This window comes from Mustela erminea, unplaced genomic scaffold (assembly GCF_009829155.1).
Source record: "Mustela erminea isolate mMusErm1 unplaced genomic scaffold, mMusErm1.Pri scaffold_74_arrow_ctg1, whole genome shotgun sequence".
In the NCBI taxonomy this organism is placed as follows: Eukaryota; Metazoa; Chordata; class Mammalia; order Carnivora; family Mustelidae; genus Mustela; species Mustela erminea.
Genome location: NW_022476434.1, coordinates 12,503 through 26,208, shown reverse-complemented (window position 1 = coordinate 26,208; position 13,706 = coordinate 12,503). Strand labels below are relative to the sequence as shown.

General features: G+C 34.5%; 1 non-coding gene across 1 annotated transcript; it reads left to right on the top strand.

The window, feature by feature from the left end:
- The first annotated feature begins 3,737 nt into the window (after positions 1 to 3,737).
- On the top strand, positions 3,738 to 3,844 carry LOC116584035. Its single transcript, XR_004283030.1, has one exon. It is a non-coding gene; the product is annotated as a U6 spliceosomal RNA (small nuclear RNA).
- The last annotated feature ends 9,862 nt before the right edge of the window (positions 3,845 to 13,706 follow it).

The window sequence follows — 13,706 nt, the reverse complement described above, 5'->3', positions numbered from 1 at the left end:
CAGAGACAAAAACTTAGAAAAATACTCTGATTGTTATCTCACTAGAGTGGAAAATATATAGTTACCCATTAACTAATGATATCCATGTCTACATTAGATCCATGACACTTTTAATTCTTGGGAGCTTTTGGTTAAATGAATTTTTTAAACTTCCTTTAAATGAAGCTTTAAGCCATCACCACATGAATAAAATTAAAGAACTAAATGAAAACAAGCCAAGTATTTACAGAGTAATAGAATGTGCAGTGGAAAGAGTACAATTCTGAAATCATAAAGCCTAAATTAGTGTGATGCATCTTTACTAGCCATGTAATCATAAACCAGTTATCTAAATGTGTTAGCCTCAGTTTTTTCACCCATGAAATGGTGATGATAATACTTATTATGCAGAGTTGTTGTGTGGATGTAATGAAGCATGGAGCATGAGAGTCTCATATTCCATGCTAAAATAATAGCTATTTTTATACTTATAATAATTCTAATAATAGTAATTAAATTGTTCAAAATGATAATATTCATTTATATTGAGGCATTGTATTGACTATTCATAGACACATTTACCAAAATAAATTTCATTTTACTTTACCCCCTCTGAGGATATATATTCCCTAATTCAATATGAATCTCATTATCAATAATAATTATCATAATAAATATGCTGATTTTTCTTCTATTTATTTTTAGGGAAGTATCCTTTACTGTTGAACATAAAGAAACTTAAGCAAGTCTGTCTTATTCAAAATTTGTATGCTGCTTTCTTATGAAACTAGATTATAGAGTTGTATGAAATAAATTCATGCAGTTAAGACATTTATGTTTGGAAAACATATGGTGGTCAGTTTAGTATTTCAAAAGAAGATTTTAAATTTAAACCTTAAAACTGAGCTCTTTCAGCCTTATTGATAGACCAACCTTCATGCTTCATAAGTATTCCTTCATTGTAAACTAAGTAATAGTTTTTGTCACAGTGTATATAACTAAAATGGATTTTATGTTCTATTATTTCAGAGTTAGTTGCAGTTTCTACTTCCTTACTTCCTTTTTTGAAAAATAGATTAATTCTACAAAAAGTTTTTTCCAGCTTTATTGAAAAATAATCGACATATTATAATTTGTAAATTTAAGAAATGATTTCTTATAACATTGCAAACTTTTAACATTGTGTAAATTTTGTACAATTTGATAAATTGGTATACATCTGTATTGCAATATAATCTACATAAAAATGTTAATACATCTACTATCTCATATAGTTGCCACTGTTTTTTATGCATGTATCGTAAGGAATTTTAAGATCTACTCTCTTAGCAACTTTTATGTATATAGTACAGTAGAGATAAACTTTAGAGGTCTTGTGGGTTTTGTTCCAGACCACCTCAATAAAGTGATTATCTCAATAAACTAAGTCAAATTATTATTTTTTGTTTGTTTGTTTCCCAGTGCCTATAAAAAATTATGTTTCCCAGTGCATATAAAAAATAAACACTATACTGTACTGTTCAAAAGCATTTTGTCTTTAAAGAAAAACAATGTATATACCTTAAGTAAACTAGTTCTGAGTTTTCAGTGGGTCATAATTACTGATCACAGATCACCATAACAAATACAATAATAATGAAAAAACTTGAAATATTGCAAGAATTACCAACATGTGACAGAGAGACACAAAATGAACAAATGTTGTTAGAAAAATGGTGGCAGCAGACCTATTTTATACAAGATTGCTATAAACTTTCAACTTGTAAGAATGTGATATATGCAAAGTTTAATAAAGGGAAGCACAATAAAAAAAGTATGTATATATTATTAACTATGATCATCATGCTGTACATTAGATCCCCAGAACTTTTTCATATTAGAGTTGCAAGTTTGTACCCTTTGACCACCTTACTCCACCCCAGGTTCACCCCTTGTCAACTCAACTCTAAGTTTCCATTAGTTTGCCTTTTCTTCAGATTCTGTATGTAAGGGATATCATAATACATAAATTTAAAAAATATATAAAATCTTTGAAATGTTTCACTTAGTATAATACCTTCAAGATCCATCCATGCTGTTGTAAATGGCAGTATTTCTTAATTTTTCATGGTTAAGTAGTATTCCATAGTATATATTTACCATACTTATTTTATTCATTCATCCATTAATGGATACTGAAGTTATTTCCATCTCTTGCTTAGAGTTAATAATTTTATAATGAACATAAGAGTGCAGATATGTCTTGGAATAGTGACTTTGTTTCCTTTAGATATATACCTAGAAGTGGGATTACTGAATCATATGGTAATTTTACTTTTAATAATATGAATAATCTCCATACTGTTTTCCATACAAATTTATATCCCTATCACAGTGCATAAGTTCCCCATTTTCCCCAATATTTACCAAAATTTGTTAGTTTTAATTTTTTGGTAGTATATATTCTAATAGGTAGTAATATCTTGCTGTGTTTTTCAGAGGTAAACAACAACAACAAGCAACATAATGACTTTGCCCTGAGTTTTTACATTGAGCACTTTTTAATGCTCCTGTTGGTCATTTATATAACTTTTTTGAAAAAAAAAAGTCTATTGAGATCCTTTTGTTATTTTTTAAATTGTATATTTTTTTCTATTTGTATCTGTTGGTTATTAACCTCTTTTCAGATATAAGATTTGTAAGTATTTTCTTCCATTCTGTGGATTGTGTTTTCATTCTCTCTTTTTTTTTTGGCAATGCAGAAACTTTAGTTTAATGTAATACCATTTATTTATTTTTGCTTTTTTTGCTTGTGTTTTTGGTCTGGTATACAAAAAACTATTGGCAAGACCAAAGTCAAGGAGAATTTTTCCTATGTTTTCCTTTAGGAAATTTAGTTTCATGCATCACATTTAAGTCTTTAATCTATTTCAAGTTAAGATTTATGAGTGATATAAGGTTCCAGTTTCATACTGTTTTATGTGACTATTCAGTTTTAAATATCATTTATTGAACAGACTATCTTTACCCATTACATATGTTGGCCCTTGTCAAATATTAGGTGACTGTATGAAAGGATTTATTTCTGGACTCTCAATTCTGTTCTACTTGTTTATTGGTCTGTTTTTATGCCAGTATACTTTATTGTTTTGAGCATGAGGGCTTTGTAGTATAGTTTCAAATCAAGAAGTGTAATTTCTCTTCTTCATTCTTTCTCAGAACTGCTTTGATTATTTGTTGTCTTTTATGGTCTCATATAAATTTTAGGATTCTTTACTTACTTCTGTAAAAAAATAATATTGGATGTTTTTAAAGATTTTTTATTTATTTATTTGACAGAGAGAGATGACAAGCAGGCAGAGAGGCAGGCAGAGAGAGAAGAGGAAGCAGGCTCCCTGCTGAGCAGAGAGTCTGATGCGGGGCTCGATCCCAGGACCCTGGGATCATGACCCGAGCCGAAGGCAGTGGCTTAACCCACTGAGCCACCCAGGAACCCCTAACATTGGATTTTTGATAGGAATTGAATTTAGAGATGGTTTTAGGTAGTATGGACATTTTAACAATGTTAATTCTTACCATTCATAAATATGGGCTATCTTTCCATTTGTGTCTCCTTCAATTTCTTTATCAATGTCATAGTTTATGGGGTACAGATCTTTCATCTTCTTAGTTAAATCTTTTCCTTAGTATTTTATTATTTTTGATGCTCTTGTGAATTAGATTGTTTTCTTTATTTTTTCAGATAGTTCATCATTAGAGTGTTAAAATGCTCCTGTCTTGTGCTTACTTTGGCAGCACATATACTAAAATTGGAATGATGCAGAGAAGATTAGCGTGATCACTGAACAAGGATGACATGAAAAACTGGGAAGCATTCCATATTAAAAAAAAATGAAACAAAACAAAATTCTTGTCTTTTATATATTGATCTTGTATTTGGCAGCTTTATTAAATTTGTTTATTCAAATTTTTTTGTGAAGTTTTTAGGATTTTTTTACATGTAAGTTCACGTTATCCAAAAAAAGAAAATTTTACTTCTTCCTTTTTTTTTTGGAGTCTTTTATTTCTTTGTGCTGCTTGTTTCTCTGGCTAGGACATCCAGTACTGTGTCAAATGAGAGTAGTGAAAGTGGACACACTTGTCCTGTTTCTGATCTTTAAGGGGAAAACTTTCAAACTTTTTTGATTGAATATGAGATTAGCTCTGGGCTTGCAATATGTGCTTTTTTTTAATGGATTTTTTAAATTAAAAAAAATTTTTTTATAAACATATAATGTGTTTTTATCCCTAGGGGTACAGGTCTGTGAATCACCAGGTTTACACATTTCACAGCACTCATCATAGCACATACCCTCCCCAATATCCATACCCCCACCATCCTCTCCCAACACACCTCCCCCCAGCAACCCTCAGTCTGTTTTGTGAGATTCAGTCTTTTAAGGTTTGTCTCCCACCCAATCCCATCTTCTTTTATTTTTCTTTTCGTACCTCCCAAACCGCCTATGTTGTATCTCCACTTCATCATATCAGGGAGATCAAATGATAGTTGACTTTCACAGATTGATTTATTTCACCAAATATAATACCCTCTAGTTCCATCCACATCATCACAAATAGCAGGATTTCATTTCTTTTGATGGCTGCATAGTATTCCATTGTACATATATACCACATCTTATTTATTGATTCATCTGTTGAAGGACATTTAGGTTCTTTCCATAGTTTAACTATTGTGGACATTGCTGCTATAAACATTTGGGTGCATGTGCCCCTTCAGAATGCCATGTTTGTATCTTTAGGGTATATACCCAGTAACACAATCACTGGGTCATAGGATAGTTCTATTTTCAGCTTTTTGAGGAACCTCCACGCTGTTTCCCAGAGTGGTTGCACCAGCTTGCATTCCCACGTACAGTGTAGGAGGGTTCCCCTTTCTCCACATCCTCGCCAGCATCTGTCATTGACTGACTTGTTCATTTTAGCCATTCTGAAAGGTGTGAGGTGGTATCTCATTCTGGTTTTGATTTGTATTTCCCTGATGCCGAGTGATGTGGAGCATTTATTCATGTGTCTGTTGGCCATTTGGATGTATTCTTTGCAGAAATGTCTGTTCATGTCCTCTGCCCATTTCTTCATTGGATTATTTGTTCTTAGGGTGTTGAGTTTGATAAGCTCTTTATAGATTTTGGATACTGGCCCTTTATCTGGTATGTCATTTGCAAATATCTTCTCCCATTCTGACAGTTATCTTTTGGCTTTGTTAACTGTTTCCTTTGCTGTGCAAAAGCTTTTTGATCTGATGAAATCCCAATAGTTCATTTTTGCCCTTGCTTCCCTTGCCTTTGGCGATGTTCCTAGGAAGAAGTTGCTGCTGCTGAGGTCAAAGAGGTTGCTACCTGTTCTCTCCTCAAGGATTTTGATGGATTCCTTTCTCACATTATACTTCTTCATCCATTTCCAGTCTATTTTCATGTATGGTGTAAGGAAATGGTCCAATTTCATTTTTCTGCATGTGGCTGTTCAATTTTCCCAACACCATTTGTTGAAGAGGCTGTCTTTTTTCCATTGGACATTCCTTCCTGCTTTGTTGAAGATTAGTTGACCATAGAGTTGAGGGTGTATTTCTGGGCTCTCTATTCTGTTCCATTGATCTATGTCTGTTTTTGTGACAGTTCCCTACTATCTTGATGATGACAACTTTGTAATAGAGCTTGAAGTCTGGAATTGTGATGCCAACAACTTTGGCTTTCTTTTTCAATATTCCTCTGGCTATTCGAGGTATTTTCTGGTTCCATATAAATTTTAGGATTATTTGTCCCATTTCTTTGAAAAAAATGGATGGGATTTTGATAGGGATTGCATTAAATGTGTAGATTGCTTTAGGTAGCATAGACATTTTCACAATATTTGTTCTTCCAATACAGGAGCATGGAACATTTTTCCATTTATTTGTGTCTTCTTCAATTTCTTTCATGAGTACTTTAGAGTTTTCTGAGTATAGATTCTTTGTCTCTTTGGTTAGGTTTATTCCTAGATATCTTAGGGTTTTGGGTGCAATTGTAAAGGGGATTCACTCCTTAATTTCTACTTCTTCTGTGTTGTTGGTATAAAAAAATGCAACCAATTTCTGTGCATTGATTTTATATCCTGACACTTTACAGAATTCCTATACAAGTTATAGCAGATTTGGAGTGGAGTCCTTTAAGTTTTCCACATACAGTATCATATCATCTGAAAACAGTGATAGTTTGACTTCTCTTTTGCCAATTTGGCAAAATTTGGATGCCTTTAATTTCTTTTTGTTGTCTGATTGCTGAGGCTAGGACTTCTAGTACGATGTTGAATAGCAGTGGTGATAACGGACATCCCTGCCGTGTTCCTGACCTCAGCGGAAAAGTATTCAGTTTTTCTCCATTGAGAATATTTGCAGTGGGTTTTTCATAGATGTCTTTGATAATATTGATAATATGTGCCCTCTATCCCTACACTTTGAAGAGTTTTAATCAGGAAGGGATACTGCACTTTGTCAAATGCTTTTTCAGCATCTATGGAGAGTATCATATGGTTCTTGTTCTTTCTTTTATTAATGTGTTGTATCACATTGATTGATTTGCAGATGTTGAACCAACCTTGTAGCCCTGGAATAAATCCCACTTGGTCGTGGTGAATAATCCTTTTAATGTACTGTTGAATCCTATTGGCTAGTATTTTGGTGAGAATTTTCGCATCTGTGTTCATCAATGATATTGGTCTGTAGTTCTCTTTTTTGATGGGATCCTTGTCTGGTTTTGGGATCAAGGTGATGCTGGCCTCAGAAAAAAAGAGTTTGGAAGTTTTCCTTCCATTTCTATTTTTTTGGAGCCGTTTCAGGAGAATAGGATTTAATTCTTCTTTAAACGTTTGGTAGAATTCCCCTGGGAAGCCATCTGGCCCGGGGCTTTTGTTTGTTTGGAGATTTTTGATGACTGTTTCAATCTCCGTACTGGTTATGGGTCTGTTCAGGTTTTCTATTTCTTCCTGGTTCAGTTGTGGTAGTTTATATGTCTCTAGGAATGTGTCCATTTCTTCCAGATTGTTGAATTTGTTGGCGTAGAGTTGCTCATAGTATGTTCTTATAATTGTTTGTATTTCTTTGGTGTTGGTTGTGATCTCTCCTCTTTCATTCATGATTTTATTTATTTGGGTCCTTTCTCTTTTCTTTTTGATAAGTCTGGAAAGGGGTTTATCAATCTTATTAATTCTTTCAAAGAACCACCTCCTACTTTCATTGATTTGTTCTATTGGTTTTTTTGTTGTTGGTGGTGGATTTTTTTGTTTGTTTGTTTGTTTCTATTTCATTGATTTCTGCTCTGATCTTTATTATTCCTCTTCTCCTGCTGGGTTTAGGCTTTCTTTGTTGTTCTTTCTCCAACTCCTTTAGGTGTAGGATTATGTTGTGTATTTGAGATCTTTCTTGTTTCTTGAGAAAGGCTTGTACAGCTTTATATTTTCCTCTCAGGACTGCCTTTGCTGTATCCCACAGATTTTAAACACTTTTGTTTTCATTATTTGTTTCCATGAATTTTTTCAATTCTTCTTTAATTTCCTGGTTGACCAATTCATTTTTTAGAAGGATGCTGTTTAGTCTCCATGTATTTGTGTTCTTTCCAAATTTCCTCTTGTGATTGAGTTCTAGTTTCAGAGCATTGTGGTCTGAGAATATGCAGGGGATGATCCCAATCTTTTGATAATGGTTGAGATCTGATTTATGACCCAGGATGTGGTCTATTCTGGAGAATGTTCCATGTGCACTAGAGAAGAATGTGTATTCTGTTATTTTGGGATGGAATGTGTTGAATATACCTGTGATGTCCATCTTGTCCAGTGTGTCATTTAAGGCCTTTTTCCTTGTGGATCTGTTGCTTGGGTGATCTGTCCATTTCAATGAGGGGAGTGTTAAATTCCCCTACTATTATTTTATTATTGTTGATGTGTTTCTTTGACTTTGTTTTTAATTGGTTTATATAGTTGGCTGCTCCCATGTTAAGGACATAGATATTTAAAATTGTTAGGTCTTCTTGTTGGACAGACCCTTTGAGTATGATATAGTGTCCTTCCTCATCTCTTATTATAGTCTTTGGCTTAAAATCTAATTGATCTGATATAAGGATTGCCACGCCAGCTTTCTTCTGATGTCCATTAGCATGGTAAATTGTTTTCCACCCCCTCTCTTTAAATCTGGGGGTGTCTTCGGGTCTATGATGAGTTTCTTGGGCAGCATATTGACGGGTTTTGCTTTTTATCCATTCTGATACCCTGTGTCTTTTGATTGGTGCATTAAGGCCATTTACATTCAGGATAACTATTGAGAGATATGAATTTAGTGGCATTGTATTGCCTATAATGTGAATGTTACCGTATATCTTTTCTGTTCCTTTCTGATCTACTACTTTTAGACTCTCTCTTTGCTTAGAGGACCCCTTTCAATATTTCCTGGAGAGTTGGTTTGGTGTTTGCAAATTCTTTCAGCTTTTGTTTGTCCTGGTAGCTTTTTAATCTCTCCTTCTATTTTCAATGATAGCCTAGCTGGATATAGTATTCTTGGCTGCATGTTTTTCTCATTTAACACTCTGAATATATCATCCCAGTTCTTTCTGGCCTGCCAGCTCTCTGTGGATAAGTCTGCTGCCAATCAAATGTTTTTACTGTAGTACAATACAGACTTCTTTTCCCAGGCTGCTTTCAGGATTTTCTCCTTGTCGTTAACAGTTGTAAATTTTACTATCAGGTTACGGGGTGTGGACCTATTTTTATTGATTTTGGGGGTCATTCTTTGCATCTCCTGGATTTTGATGTTTGTTTCCTTTGCCGTATTAGGAAAATTCTCTACAAAAATTCTCTCCAATATACCTTCTGCTCCCCTCTCTCTTTCTTCTTCTTCTGGGATCCCAATTATTCTAATGTTGTGTCGTCTTGTGGTTTCACTTATCTCTCAAATTATCTCCTCGTGGTCCAGTATTTGTTTGTCTCTCTTTTGCTCAGCTTCTTTATTCTCCATCATTTGGTCTTCTATATCACTAATTCTTTTGCCTCATTTATCCTAGCAGTTAGAACTTCCATTTTTTACTGCCCCTCATTAATAGCTCTTTTGATTTCAACTTGGTTAGATTTTAGTTCTTTTATTTCTCCAGAAAGGGCTTTTATCTCTCTGGAGAGGGTTTCTCTAATATCTTCCATGCCTTTTTCGAGCCCAGGTAGAACCCTGAAAGTTGTCATTCTGAACTCTAGTTCTGTCATATTACCAATGTGTTTTGATTAGGTCTCTAGCCTTTGGTACTGCCTCTTGTTCTTTTTCTTGTGGTGAGTTTTTCCACCTTGTCATTTTGAGCAGATAAGAATATATAAAGGAGCAAATAAAATGCTAAAAGGGTGGTAAAGACCCCAGGAAAATGTGCTTTAACCAAATCAGAAGAGACCCCAAGTTGTGGGAGAACGAAAGGGGATAAAAAAGAAGTTCGGGGGGGGGAAGGTTTAAAAAAAAGAAAACAATGAAAAAATATTTAAAAAGAAAAAAAATATATATATATATATACACTAGACTTGTGACTAGAACAGGGTCACTCACTTAATTTTGGGAGTATTTTGGTCTCTTAGAAGAAACTACCTCCCAAGACTTTAAAGGATGAAAAACATATAAGGGTAGGCACAATGAAGGGATGGAATAAACCTATGAAAATGAGGAAAAAAATTATTTTCTAAAAAATAAGTTGATAGAGCGAGTTGGTTGGGACAATAAAGAAAAATAAACTGGAGAGAATTTGCTCCGGCTGGACACTAGAACAATCTTGGAGCTAGATTTAGGGTATATTTTGATCTATTAGGAGAAGTTATACCCCAAATTTTTTAGAAGAAAAAACCCTATGTGTAAAAAAATATATATAGTTTGATACAATGGAGGATAAAATAAGACTATAATAATGAAGGTTGAAAATAGATTATTATTTTTTGTAAGGCATTTTAAAAATAAACTAGTTAAAAAAATCATTAAAAGAGGAAAGTGTAAAAGTTAAAAAAAATTAGCAGAAGAAAAAAGAAAAAAAATATAACTGCAAGACTAAAGAATCATTGGGAGAAAGCCATGAATTCCTTGTTTTGCTTTCTCCTCCTCTGGAATTCCACTGCTCTCCTTAGTAAGTGAAGTTGATCTTGGCTGGGTTTCTTGTTGGTCTTCTGGGAAAGGGGCCTGTTGTATTGATTCTCAAGTGTCTTTGCCCGAGATGGATTTGTCATGCCCTTACCTGGGGTAAGGCTAAGTAATCCGGGAGCTTTTGTTCCCTGAAGGCTTTCCGTAGAGTTCTGGATGATGGAATGATAATGGCGGTCTCACAATCCGGCCCAGAGGAGTGGAGAGCTCAGGGCCCCGCTCCTCAGTGCACCCTCAGAGAAAAGTGCTTAATCACTCCCATCTTCCCGGCCTCTGGCCATGCTTGGAGAAAAGAGCTCAATTACTCCCATCTCCCTGGCCCTTGGCCATGCTCCAAACTCACCCTGCCTATGCCTGGTTCAAAGTAACCTTGGGTTGAAAGCTCACTCCTCAGCTTTGTCTCTGTAGCCAGCTTCCCCACTCTAATACCTGTGAGTTCTGTGACACTCAGATACCCCTGGTCCTTCTGTGACCCTGAGGGACCTGGGGCTATGCTGACCCCACTTGGGCTTCACTCTGGTTTAGCCTCTGGGGTGATATCCCTCAGTGGATCAAACTTTTAAAAAGTCCTGATTTGTGCTCCATTGCTCCCCGGCTTGCCGGGAGCTGGCCCCTTCCCCCGCGGTCTACCTTCCTGTTCTTTGGGTTCGCTTTTCTGCCGGTTCTACCTTTCAGAAAGTTATCAATTTCCTGTTTCTAGAATTGTTGCTCTCCTTCTCTTTGATCTCCCATTGGATTTGTAGGTGTTTGCAATGGTTAGATAAGCTATCTAGCTGATCTCCTGCTACCTGATGTCGTCTCAGCCTGCTACTTCTCCGCCATCTTGAATCCTTCCACGGAATATGTGGTTTTTATTATGTTGATGTGTATTCTTTCTGTACCCAGTTTGGTGAGTATTTTTATAATGAAAGGGTGTTGAATTTTGTCAAATGTCTTTTCTGCATATATTGAGTTGATCATATGAGTTTTTATTGATCATTCTATTAATATAATGCATCACATTTACTGATATGTGCTGGTGAATTCAGTTTTGTAGCATTTTGTAGAGAATTTCTACATTTTTATTTATCAGGGATATTATCCAGTAGTTCTTTTTGTTGCTGATTTTTTTTTTTTTGTAGTGCTCCTGTCTGGTTTTGATATTAAGATAATGCTGGCTGGGGCGCCTGGGTGGCTCAGTGGTTTGGGCTGCTGCCTTCGGCTCGGGTCATGATCTCAGGGTCCTGGGATTGAGCCCTGCATCGGGCTCTCTGCTCCGCAGGAAGACTGCCTCCCTCTCTCTCTTTCTCTCTCTCTGCCTGCCTCTCTGCCTACTTGTGATCTCTGTCTGTCAAATAAATAAATAAAATCTTAAAAAAAAAAAGATAATGCTGGCTTTGTAAAATGTGCCTTGGAGTATTTCAACCTCTTCAACTTTTTGGGAAGGGTTTTAAAAGTATTTGTATTATTTCTTCTTAAAATGTCTGGTAGAATTCACTGTGGAAATCATCTGATTCTGGACTTTTATTTGTTAGAAGGTTTTTATTACTGATTCACTCTCCTTACCCCTTATTGGTCTGTTCACATTTTTTATGTCCTTATGATTCAGTCTTGATAGGTTGTATGTGCCTAGGAATTTGTCCATTTCCTCTAGGCTTTTGATTCGCTGGCATTTAACTGTCTTTTATCCTTTATATTTCTGTGGTATCTGTTATAATGTCTCCTTTTTCATTTCTGATTTTATTGAGTCTTCTGTCTTTTTTCTGAGTTAGTCTAGCTGTCTTTTTTTTATTTACCATTACCAAGTTTAATTTTATTTACCATTTTAAAAAAACTTTCTCGTTTTTTAATTCTACATTTCATTTATTTCTGCCCTAATTTTTATTTTTTTCCTTCCTTTTGCTACTTTTAAGTTTACTTTGTTCTTTTTCTAGTTTTTTTGAGCTGTTATATTAAGTTCTTTATTTGAAATCTTTTTTATATACATTTATAGCTATAAAATTTTCTTTTATAACTGCTTTGCTGCTTCTCATAATTTTTTGGTGTATATTATTTTATTTTCCTCAAGATGTATTTTTATTCCCACTTTGTATTCTTTTTTTGATTTTTTGTTTGTTTAAAAATGTGTATGTCTTTGTATTTGTAAATTTTCCAAATTACCTTCTGTATTGATTTCTAGTTTCATATTATTTTGGCTGGAAATATACTCGATATGCTTTCTATATTATTGATTTTGGGGGGACTCTTGTTTTGTGGTTTAAAATGTGATCTATCCTAGAAAATTTTCCACGTGTGTTTGAGAAGAATATTTATTATGATACTATTGGATAGAATATCCTGTAAATATGTTAGGTTCATTTGACATAGTTCTTGTTTGCTTGTTTGTTTTGTTTTGTTTGTTTGTTTGAGAGAGAGCAGGGCAGAGAGAATGAGCAAGGGGTAAGGGCAGAGACAGAGTGAGAAGACCCCCTCCTGAGCAGGGAGCCCAATGTGGGACTCTATCTCAGGACCCTGGGATCACGACCTGAGCCAAAGGCAAAGGCTTAACTGACTGAGCCACCCAGTTGTCCAGGCATAGTGTTTAAATTCACTATTTTCTTATTGATTTTCTGTCTGGATGATCTATCCATATGTAAGAGTGGGGTATTACTGTCCCCAGATACTATTGTATTGCTATTTATTTCTCCTTTTTGTTTTGTTAGTATTTGTTTTATATATTTATGTGGCTCAATATTAGGTACATGATATTTACAATTACTGTATTGATGAATTGATGACACTTTTCTTATTGTATAATGACCTTCTTTGACTCCTGTGGTGATTTTTCGCTTATATAAACCCTATTTTGTCTGTTATAGTTATTGCTACCCTTGTTTTCTTTTGTTATCATTAGCTTGGAATATCTTTTTCCATCCCTTTACTCTCTGCCCATGTGTGTCCTTAAAGCTAAAGTGATTCTTTTATAGGCAACATATTGTTGGATCTTGTGTGTTTTGTTTGTTTTTTTAATCTATTCTAGCCTTTCTATGTCTTCCAACTGGATGATTCCATTCACTTACAGTTAAAGTAATTATTGATAGGTAAGGACTTAACTATTGCCTTTCATTCTTTTTATATTTCATGATTTATTTAAATTTTAGTTAATATATAGTGTAATATTAGTTTCAGGAGTAGAATTTAGTAATTCACCATTTACATATAACATTCAATGCTCATCACAAGTGACCTCCTAATAATTATTACTGACTTAGCCCATTCCCCTGCCCATCTCCTCTCCAGTAACAATCAGTTTGTTACTTATAGTTAAGTGTATTATGGTTTGCCTTCCCCTCCCTTTTTTTTTTAATTTTTTTCTTTCCCCAGTGTTTATCTGTTTTGTTTCTCTGTTAGTTGCTTGCTCTTTTGTAGATGCTCTGCTCTTTATTTCCTGTCTTGTTCTCTTTGTTTGTAATCTGATGACTTTTTGTGGCAGTATGTTCTAACTTCTTTATGAAAATCTTTTGTGTATCTACTACTTTTTTTATATTTACCATTAAGCATCTATAAAATACGTTAGTTATAACATTCCATTTTATGTTGAAAACAA